This window comes from Crinia signifera, chromosome 7, assembly GCF_055691185.1.
Source record: "Crinia signifera chromosome 7, ASM5569118v1, whole genome shotgun sequence".
NCBI classification, from domain to species: Eukaryota; Metazoa; Chordata; class Amphibia; order Anura; family Myobatrachidae; genus Crinia; species Crinia signifera.
Window position 1 is genome coordinate 92046881 of NC_139223.1, and position 12027 is coordinate 92058907.

At 38.7% G+C, this 12027-nt stretch overlaps 1 pseudogene; it reads left to right on the forward strand.

Moving 5' to 3' along the window:
* Positions 1 to 11408: 11408 nt before the first annotated feature.
* LOC146025114 (5S ribosomal RNA) lies at positions 11409 to 11528 on the forward strand (annotated as a pseudogene).
* The last annotated feature ends 499 nt before the right edge of the window (positions 11529 to 12027 follow it).

Here is a 12027-nt window from a genome sequence, read left to right on the forward strand (position 1 = left end):
GGAGGTCAGGGAATGTGTGTGTGTGTAAACTTTCATGGTAGCCTTGCAAATATCTCTATATTAACACATATAATATATAAGATCAACATCTGTTTGCATTATTTATTAACAGGTTCAATCTCCCATATCTAAAATGTGTGGGACCAGAAATATAAAAATTTGTCTGTAATTTGAAATATTTGCATACCATAATGCGATATCTTGGGGATCAGCGGCAAAAAACATATAATGCATTTGCATGCATGTTTTATATACACCTTGTACAATAAGGGGGTATTCAATTGGGGCAGCCAAAAAAACAGGCTTTTATATTCTATTGCAGATGTTTTTGGCTGGCTTTTACACATGTTTTGCCACTGCAGTTTCACTTATTTAAAAAGACAAAACCCATGTAATCCACATCCGCATTATGTTAGAGTTGAAAAGTCAACACTATAATTGAATAAGTCGAATGTACAAAAAAAGCAGATTTTTCGACTGTCGAAAAATACTGTGCATAAATCCCCATAGCCTGAAGGTAATTTTATACAATCTTTTTAATATTTGTTCATGAAACAAAGTTTGTGTGCATACAAAAAAGTAATTTACATTTCCTATACCCTCTATTCTATGGCTCCAGATGTCTCATTAAATATTCAGGAGTTCTATGACAGTTACTTTATAAAGTATGGGAAATAGGTTACAAATTTGTCATTTGCAAGGGGGTGCCAAAAAGACCTTCCCTGGCTCCTACTAATGAAAGGAGGGGGGGTTGAGTCGCATGACCCCGTTAAGCCATGGTAGAGCTCTCATTGTATTTAATGTGTTACACTTACAATGTATGAACTGTTACATGTCTTGATTATTGTCTGCTGCAGAATTATGTGACAATTTTTAAACACAAATACCAATAATTATGTTTTTTTGAACAATCTGTTGTTGTTGTTTTTTATTAAGAAAGATCATAGTAATGGCCAAACATAGACCTATAACATTGCAAAAAATGAACAAAAAAATAGAAACATATGGTAAATAGATATTCCAGTTTAGTACAGAACAGTAATAAAGGGCCTTCCATATCTAATACTATATAATATCAATAATACAATAGTAAAAAAAAGGGAAAAAAATTGAAATAAAAGGAGTACTGAAGTAAATAATAAAGGGGAGGGGGCACAGATGTGGGAAGGGAATCACTGTGTGTGTATACCATTAAAGAAGAAGTTAGATACTGTATGTACAATAATCTGTGCAGAGTTTGTATAATCTCCCTGTGCTTGCGTAGGTTTCCTTCATGTGTTCTGGTTTTCTCCCACAATCCATAAATATACTGGTAGGTTAATGGGCTCACACAAAAATTATCCCCAGAATGAATTTGGAATATAGATTGTAAGCAATGTTCCCTCTAACTTTACGAAGGGTGTGTGCGGCTAAAGATTTTGTCTGTGCAACTTTGGAATGAAATTTACATTTTTGTGCCTCACTTATATATAACTGGAAAATTACGTTCAGCATTTGTGTTAACTTTACTTCAAAATTATATTAAACATTTAAACATTCAAAATACAGTACACAATGTAGTTAATGGGTGAAACACACATTAATTGAGTCCACAACTGCAAAAAGGGACCACTGCTGCTTTGTGCGCTCAGTTGTAATGTCTGTGCGCCCTCTCGTCAAGGTGTGTGCGCGCGCACGTGCGCACAGCTTAGAGGGAACACTGATTGTACGATCCACTGGGGCAGGGATTGATGTGAATGTTCAACTTTTCTCAGTAAAGTGCTTCAGAATATTTGTGTGCTATATAAACAATGTAATATTTAATAAATAATAATATATATATATCCTACATTATAAAACTTAACATCTGCCTTCTACTAAAATGTGATTTGAGACATCGGAGACAGGAAGTCTATGGGAGAAAAGTATTGCTATGGCTAAGAACTTTATTGCTGGATTATTATTACTACAGTACAGTATAATGTATCTAAGGATAATAGTAATTTCCAAGTTTTGGGACAATAAGCTTTTTTAAATGTGAAGTTCTTGTAAAAATGTAGAATGCCTCTTAGGTATATTTAAACCTCTCACGTTAAAAGAGCACAAGCTAACTGCCAGTGGTTGCCTGGAGGTCATGGTGGCGATGATAGATAGGGGTAAATAATGTGCAGGAAAGCACATCAAGAAGCAAATCTAATGGTCCCCAAACACATGTGCAGGGATGGCATCAGGGGGTACTGCGGGTACTACAAGCCCAGGCTCAGAGAGATCCACAGAGTGCAGAGGCTTCTCCCTGAAAAAAAATGAAGTACTGTACTGTAGTTTCCTGCTGCAGTAAACAACGCTGCATGCTCCTTGTTACTCACCCAGTTTACATGGTAGGAGTCGCAGGAGGCTACTCCTATTCACCGTCCTCAACTTTTCTCTATACTCAGTCAGGGTCATGGAGGAACCAGATGCTTGAATGGAGTCATGGTTACCTACTGTTGGTCCCTGGGCTGGGGGAGGAACAATGATGGTGAGATGTAGTTGTGTGAGCTGGAGGCACATTGTTATTCCCTGCCCCAGCTAGGTTGAGGCGCTGTGGAGAGAAGCAGGAAGGGAACATATTGCCGATGGGGGAGAAAGCATTAATTCCTGGCAAATCTCAGCTGCATCACCTCCCTCTATATAGGTGCGTACACATGTACAGATCTATCTGGTGGGAACAAAAAACCTGGAAATGTATGGGAGAAGACCCTGCCGATGATTTTCCTTGTGCAGCCAGTCCTAGTCTGTTTTGCCTGTCAGCTTCTTGTGCAAGCCTGAAGTCTGTGTCCTTCCTGTGCATGTGGAATTGTGTCACAGATGAGTCCAAGTTTTTTTCTGTTCCCTGGTAGCAGCTAATGATGTCCTGACCAAGACCTGTAGAGAGATAAGTGTCCTTGTATCATCTATGCATTTGTATTCTCTGTTATTTGCAGTGCAGTATAAACTATGTGTAGTTATATGGTGTCTCTCTAGTGTTCCCACAAGCTATCATCAGTGTTAAGGTTGGAGCCATCTCTGTGGTATAACATCTTTCTACAGAACTGCATGTATAGGTCTAGCTGTTGGAGTATTGTGTAATTATTAGCACCTTTTTGTGTATTGTTGCATTTGGGGTAGTGTGGTGGGACGCTGTATTGTTGCTCCCCACTTCACTATCTTCCTAAATGATCCAGCTAGGGATCATTTGTGTAAATAAGTGTTTGTTGGACTGCTGGAGGACTATCTCCCGTGGTGTACAGTTGTGCCACATTTCTGTTGTGTTCCATGTTTTTGGGTCTTTTAGTTAGCAATCCTCTTGTCTGCTCTGGAGGTGGTGGACACATTGTTTCCTTGCAAAGTCCAGGTGGCACCTGGGTTGGGGTGAACCTAATTTACCCCTTTGAACGTGGCTATTATTGGTGACGCCTTAGCTCTGCAGGTGCAAATAACCTCTGGAGGCATTAACAGTTAGGCTTGGATCGTGGCCTGTCCTTCCTGGTAACCTTTTCTCTGGAATCCCCTCAGAGTCCTAACACTCTAGCTCAGTGTTTCCCAAACGGTGTGCCGTGGCTCCCTGGGGTGCCTCGGGATACATGCAGGGTACCCCTGGGTTGGTGGTGCAGGACCAACTCAAATTATTAATGGTTAATTATTTATGGGCAAAACCAGTGCTGGTGGCTGCCAATCATAAAATGTGTACAAACAGAAGCAAATCCTGCCCTTTACCAGATAAATGACCCTAAGAACCGCATCAAACCCAATCTAATTACAATTTTTTTTTGGCCTAGGGGTGCCGTGAAAAAATTCTGATACTCTAGGGTGCCGGGATTCAAAAAAGATTGAGAACCCCTGCTTTAGCTGCATGTTTGGATTGTCCCCTTAAAAGCATTGCCAATCTTAATGCTGTATATCATGGTAAGCATTATATTATTTGACAAAAATATACATATAGAGCAACAGTGGGGCTTTAAGAGTGGCACCACTTCCAAAGGGAAAATGCACACATGCAGCTATAGGCAGGTCGATGGGTCCCTGGCACCATTAACCTGCCTTTAGCTGCATGTGTGCATTGACCCACTGAAAGCAGTGCCATTCTTAATGCCGTATATCGTGGCCAGCATTATATTAAATAACTTAAGAAATATTTACATACAGAGCAACAGATGTGGTGCCACTCAAATGCAGGCCACTCAAATGTAATCTCTAAAAAAATCACCCTACATTTGTCAGTCTCCTTCTCCTCCTGCTCCTTCTCTCGCAATGAAAAAAAATGCAGAGGGACAGTTGGATGTTTGGGTGGGTTGGGAAGGGTAGCTGTGTTCAGGTGGAGGATGGATTTTAGCAGTAGAGTAGGCAGATAGGGGCGGAGGTTGAGGATAACTTGCAGGGTAGCTTGGATGAGGAGGATGGATTGTGGCATAGGGTAAGTGGGTGGAGGCGGAGGTTGAGGATAACCGGAGGGATGTGGGGAAAAAGAGGAGGATGGATTGTGAAGGTAGAGTCGGTGGGCGGTGGGTGAAGTGTAAAGTGTGATGTGGAACAGGTGTTTCTGTCCCAACACCATGGTAACCTGATGTTAGTTTCCTTTTTTGCTCTTTTTGAACATGAGTTATTTGTAGTACCATAATTTTGTTGTGTGTATATGGCTTCCATAGCAGCTTGAGAACATTTGGAATCCTCCACTTTTTTGTTCTCCTTGACAAAAACAGTCAGGTGGTTAGCAATTTTCTTCCGGACCCAAGCAATATTTTCTACAAAGTACGTTAGCTTGCTATATTGGACAAGCAGGTTGTAGGCAGCCTCTCTCCTCTGCTTGTTGCTGTACTCTAGCGAAGAGGTGAGCCACAAACATTCCTCCTCTTGGTAGTGGGTAATGAAGCCCAAAATTAATTCCCAGTTTTCCATCTGTATATATATATATATATATATATATATATATATATATATATATATATATATATATATATATATATGAGGAATGGCAAAAGGGGGCCACACAGTGCACTCAGAGGGAGTAATGCAAAGGGCTGCAACCCTGAAAGGATCCCCTGTTAGATGGGACCCGGTTAAAGAAATGGAGAAATGGGGGGTTTTCAGGGTGCGCTAAAGACCTTATATGATTGAGCTGTACAATTCAAATGACAGTAAAAAACAATTTATTAAAAGTTGCTCAAAGGAGCGTAGCAGTATATATGTAAGGACCAATTACAGTTGCTGTGAACCGATGGTATAACAACAAATTGTACAATTAAACAGTAGACGGATGTCCATAAACGCCAGTTAAGCCCAACGCGTTTCGTCGTACACACGACTTCCTCAGGGGCATGGTACAATACGATGGTCACACAAAAGTGGTCGAACGCTAGGAAACTCCTAGGAGGCACAATTTTTTGGCTGTAGAAACTCGATGGGTTTACAGAAATGGACGTGTGTCCACCAGCCGTAATACATATAAGTATGGAAATAGATTTCTTGATGTGCAAAAGGTATTCAGTCTTCCAGTCAATGTAGAGTGTACTGCTAGACTTGTGTGGAGCCTAGCAGTACACTCTACATTGAGGAAGTCGTGTGTACGACGAAACGCGTTGGACTTAACTGGCGTTTATGGACATCCGTCTACTGTTTAATTGTACAATTTGTTGTTATACCATCGGTTCACAGCAACTGTAATTGGACCTTACATATATACTGCTACGCTCCTTTGAGCAACTTTTTAATAAATTGTTTTTTACTGTCATTTGAATTGTACAGCTCAATCATATAAGGTCTTTAGCGCACCCTGAAAACCCCTCATTTCTCCATATATATATATATATATATATATATATATATGGATACAAAAAAGATAAGGGTGGTCAGCGCCAAGTACTAGTAAACAGGGTAGACGGATAGTTAAATGGGTACTTGACACACTAACTCCCCCTAAGTATACGGGGTGTCAGCACAGGTCTTGGTAAGAAACTGTGGTGTACCGCCTTCTAGAGCATAGGTATGGGAAAATAGAATTCAAGAACCCGGCGACTGAGTGGACAAGGATATGCAAATTAGTACGGATATGAAAAATTTATTTTCACATACAAGACATATAAAACATATATAAGAAATATATCTATTAAAAAAAAGGGGGGGGGGATGTACCACTATAAGATGAAGGGGAACAACACGTATGGTAGCACAATGGAAAAAGATGACACAATGAAAAACTTATTGACTATGTAGGTAAAAAATACTACTATGTTAAAAACCACATAAAAGTCATAAGAATGGATTAAATGAGGTACCGTAAAACAAGTATTATAAAAAATGTGATATAAAAAGAGGCTTAACTTAGTGCAAAGAGGTAGGATTTCAGAAGCTGCCCAACATGTTTCGTCGCAAAAGGACTTCCTCAGTCTTATGACTTTTATGTGGTTTTTAACATAGTAGTGTTTTTTACCTACATAGTCAATAAGTTTTTCATTGTGTCATCTTTTTCCATTGTGCTACCATACGTGTTGTTCCCCTTCATCTTATAGTGGTACATCCCCCCCCCTTTTTTTAATAGATATATTTCTTATATATGTTTTATATGTCTTGTATGTGAAAATAAATTTTTCATATCCGTATTTAAACCCACACTATTAACTATTCTCACCTATTAAGTATCACCAACTCTCATAAACCTATCTTCACGTATAATCACTATCCATCTATATATACCACAGCTAGAAAACACATGTATATATGCACATACTAACTAAATATTATTGTCTAGTCCTCACGCTTCTTGAATATCACCTTCTTTCCTTTTTCCAAAATACACCGAAAAATCCTGTTATTCATGCATAAATACCTAGAATAATCTCACTGCATTTAAATATGCAGACCTTTATCTAAAATATCCATCTAATTTGGAGTATCCTCACTAGTTGTTTTCATAGGCACTAATATGTGCAATTCTACTGAAGTATAGATTTTTATTATTCACGGTCCCCTCTTTTCACATAGAAGTAAAATATATCTCTGATTAAATGCCTCAACAAAGATGGCCGCCGCAATGTACTGTATTATTAATGAAAAGCATTTTAGCACTTTATTCAGAACACCAACGTTTGAAATACCCCCCATTAAGTGTACCATATAAGCGCTGAATACACAGATACGAAAGTATGTTTTATATATTCACGATGTCCCCCTTTATCTGCTTTTATATATCGCGGAATTCAACAAGCTACCTCCACCAAGATGGCCACCATACAAAATCAATCTTTCCAACAAGCTACTAAGATCCACTAGAAAATGGCCGCCGGCACCCAGTGAAACGGACACTCCATCCTGAGAATGCCTAGAACTCTATCTTGTCGTCTGACGGTCGGCGCATGCGCAATGCGCAAAGAAGGTCAAAACGAGCCTTATACAAACTTGGACATGCGCAGTAGGACTGCCTGGATGCCGGAAACGTGGCGGAAGTGCCGCGAATTACCGTTTTATATGCTTTTAGGACTTATATAAATGTTTATATTTATTATCTGCTCTTTCTGAACCAAGCGATTGTCTGATTACATGTAGCCAATAATACTAACAGCACTTTGATAAAGAAAATAACTGTTTAAATAGCCTTATAGCCCTGCATACCAATTTATCACAGGAAGTGATGTCATATAGCCAGGAGACAGACATACAGGTATAAATACCGGTCTGGTCTCAGTTGCCTGTTACCCCTTGATGAAGTCACATCGACGAAACGCGTTGGGCAACCTCTGATCTCCATCCTTTTTAAGTTAAGCAAATCTCCTTTATATCTTTTTATTTGATTTTAGGAAGATTGTGTTTTTATTCTACTCCAGTTTTTCCTTGTATTCTTGTATTTTTTATATCTATATCTTAAAAATAGTCCTCCTTTTTATACGTACTTTTTTGTCTTGTATTGTCATCTAAAATAAATATTTTTTACTATATCCAGCTCAGCAATTAGTCGCCGCTATCTTTATCTACTTCTTTTATACCTTTTAAAGTGTTCTACCGACACTAATTCTTAAAGAATTGGCAGACACCCTCTATAATATAAGGGAAAATTGCTGGTGATATTATTATTATTTTTCTTGAGGAGCACTAGTGGCGCCGCTCATCCAAAATACATAGACATTTCTTCCAGGTATCTTTTGAGAGGCTGCCTGGTGCTATTTCTACTCCAAAAGAATGTTTGGAGCTAACATACGCACCAACAAAAGACACGATTGGTGTCAAAAGATCTTTAATGAAAATGAGGTAACAACTGTACCCTCAGACACATGTGATCTAGATGACAAATTCTGGACAATTGAACGTTTATTAGCCAAGGAAATGAAAGCATGGTGGGACATTAAGGGACTCGAACAATACATCTCAGTTGGACGTATCCCGAGAGGCCTCAGATTGACCAAACAACCAACATTTGGCAACATGGACACTGATTTCATTGGTAAGTGGGATGCGATCCTACACAACTGTTCAATCAACCTAATGAAACTAATAGTTGATGAGAAGAAAAAAGCTCTAACATTGTTAGAAGAAGAAATAAAAAACAAAGAGGCCGCACTTGAACCATACAAGGATAAGGAAGATTACAAAATAAATGAAAAGGTCTTGAACTTAAAAATCGACAGGATGGAGGAAGAAGTGATCAAAACAAAGGAAAAGAAATTCCTAAGAGATAAACATGACTACGAACAGGGCAAGGTGAAAAATTGGAGCAGATTCTCCAATGCACCGTACCAACAAAGAAATTATCAAAGACAATCCGATCAAGTAACCAGAAACAAAATGAAAGTTTACAACTCCCCGAAAACACCACAACTCAGAACATTCAACCGGTACACACCATTACAGAGACTAAAATCCACTGGGGATGATTTTTTATCCACGGATACGGCCACCAGGATACGGGAAACCACGAGACTAAGCGTCAAGGAGGATGTAAAACTAGCATCCCCCCTCAAAAGAAGATTTGTAGAAGAAGAGGAAAGAGGGGCGGCAGGAGGGAGAGACCCCAAAAAACGAATCATCCAGTAAAATCACAACCAAAAGGAATTTTTAACCTTTCCAAGCACACACTGAGTGAGGCAGAAACAACACTTTTAAATAGGGGCTTATCCTTTGCCCCAACAGGAGGAATGAACAAATTCGAAACTTACATTGATTTGAACAAATTTGTGAGAAAATTAACATTAAAAAGACATTTCGCCAGGAAAGAAAACGCCAGCATCCAGAACTACGAGAATCAATCAAAATCAGGACTAAAACCGGTATCTAAATATTATCCCCTAGAATCAAAAGGGAACAACATTGGGATATTCTATGATTTAGTTAAGAAGGACCTTTGTGACAAAGAAATAGAACCCATCACACACAAAAATCTATCAAACTCAGAGAGAGAAGCATTAAAGAAACTCAAGGATAACCCGGATATCATCCTGAAACAAGCTGACAAAGGGGGAGGTTTGGTCATTATGGATCGGGAGGCCTATGTACGCGAAGCAAATAGGTTACTGAATGACAAGACCTCATACATGACTCTGAAACAGGACCCAAAAGAAGGTTTCATTGAAGAACTCAGAATACTGCTACTACAAGGCCTACGGGACAAAATAATAACCAAAGAAGAGTATCAGTACCTTATGAGGTCCAACCCCATCACCCCTATATTCTATTTCCTGCCAAAGATCCACAAATCTTTAGTCGATCCACCGGGACGTCCAATAGTGGCAGGAATAGATTCCTTGACCTCTAATCTCTCTGAGTATGTAGATATTTTTTTACGTAAATATGTGATGAACCTACCCGCATTTTTAAAAGACACAACCTCAGTTTTAAATTTTTTTAGAAGTTTCACATGGAAGGATTCTTTTTATTGGGCCACGATAGATGTCCAGTCGCTGTACACATGCATAGAACATGAAGTCGGAATCAAAGCATGCAAAGAATTCCTGGAGGAGGACGACACAATCACCCCTCAACATAAAACTTTTATTTGTGACATCATGATGTTTATTTTAAGTCACAACTATTTTAAGTTTTTAGACCAGTTTTTTCTACAGAGATGCGGTACAGTGATGGGCACTATCTTTGCACCAAGTTTTGCCAATCTTTTTATGGGGTACTGGGAAAAACGTTTTATCTACACAGATCATGCTTTTAAGGACAATGTCAAGTTTTACAGAAGGTATATTGATGACATTTTAATCGTGTGGGAAGGCGATGAAGCTATGTTTTCCGATTTTTTAAAATACATCAGTGACAACCAAATGAACCTCAAATTCACGTCAAGCATTAACAAAACCCAGATCGAGTTTCTGGACCTAATATTGGTAGGTGAGGGTACCGAAGTACACACAAAGAATTTTATCAAGCAAGTGGACACAAACAGCTACCTTCACTATAAAAGTAATCACTTACGGAAATGGAAGGAGAACATTCCGTTCTCCCAGTTTAACCGCATTAAAAGGAATTGCAACAAGGAAGAAGAATGTGCCACCCAACTTGAATTGTACAAACAAAGATTTGAAGAAAAAGAATACCCCACCGAAGTGTTAAATAATGCATTATCTAAAGTTAACAACATCCAAAGAAATGACCTACTGGAATACAACAAAAAAGAAGAGAGGAAGGAAACAGTATCTTTCATCACCACCTATAATCAACACGAATATAAGATTAAACAGAGCCTTAAAAGACATTGGAACGTACTCCTGATGGATCCCACCTTGAAGGACATCTTACCACCAAACCCCCAAGTTATTTTCAGAAAATCTAAAAACCTGAAGGATATTCTAGCACCAAGCCTTCTAAAGAATCCACAAACAAACACAGGAACTAAGTGTATAGGCTCATACAAATGTGGGAAATGCAACATATGCAAGTTCGTTCATCCAAACAGAAAAAAGTTCACCAACCACAATAACACAAAGGAATACACCATAAAAGATTTCATCAACTGCAACACAAGCTCAGTAATTTATCTTCTGGAATGCCCTTGTAACCTGAAGTATGTTGGGAAAACTAAGAGACCGCTGAAACTGAGGATCCAAGAACACAACCGAAATATCAAGAACAAGATTGACAGCCACGCCATTTACAAACACTTTGAAAGTCATCACAACGCCAATCCTGATGGACTAACTTTTAAGGCAATCGAATTGGTCAAAATGGGACCTAGAGGTGGAGATTTGGCGACAAGATTATCCCAGAGAGAAATGTTCTGGATCTTCGAGTTGGATACCATGCACCCACAGGGTTTCAATGACAGCTACGAAATAGCACCATTCTTATAAGGTCAAAAACGTATCACTACCTTCTCTTACTGGCACTTCTCCTATCACAACCCATGTACACTCTTTTAAAATCTTTTTTAAATTATCAATAAAATAAAGTCTCTAAACATCTAAAAAATTGTCATGGCATTTATCTACAGTCATACCACACTATGTGACGCCCAATCTCGTCCGATCTTGGAAGCTAAGCAGTGTTGGGCCTGGCTAGTACCAAGAAGGGAGACCCCTTGGGAAAACCAGGTGCTGTAGTGACAAAAATGACGACCTATCTTGATGTTAATATATCAGCTGTCCTAATAAAATCACCAATTATCCTTTTTTAAACCCACACTATTAACTATTCTCACCTATTAAGTATCACCAACTCTCATAAACCTATCTTCACGTATAATCACTATCCATCTATATATACCACAGCTAGAAAACACATGTATATATGCACATACTAACTAAATATTATTGTCTAGTCCTCACGCTTCTTGAATATCACCTTCTTTCCTTTTTCCAAAATACACCGAAAAATCCTGTTATTCATGCATAAATACCTAGAATAATCTCACTGCATTTAAATATGCAGACCTTTATCTAAAATATCCATCTAATTTGGAGTATCCTCACTAGTTGTTTTCATAGGCACTAATATGTGCAATTCTACTGAAGTATAGATTTTTATTATTCACGGTCCCCTCTTTTCACATAGAAGTAAAATATATCTCTGATTAAATGCCTCAACAAAGATGGCCGCCGCAAT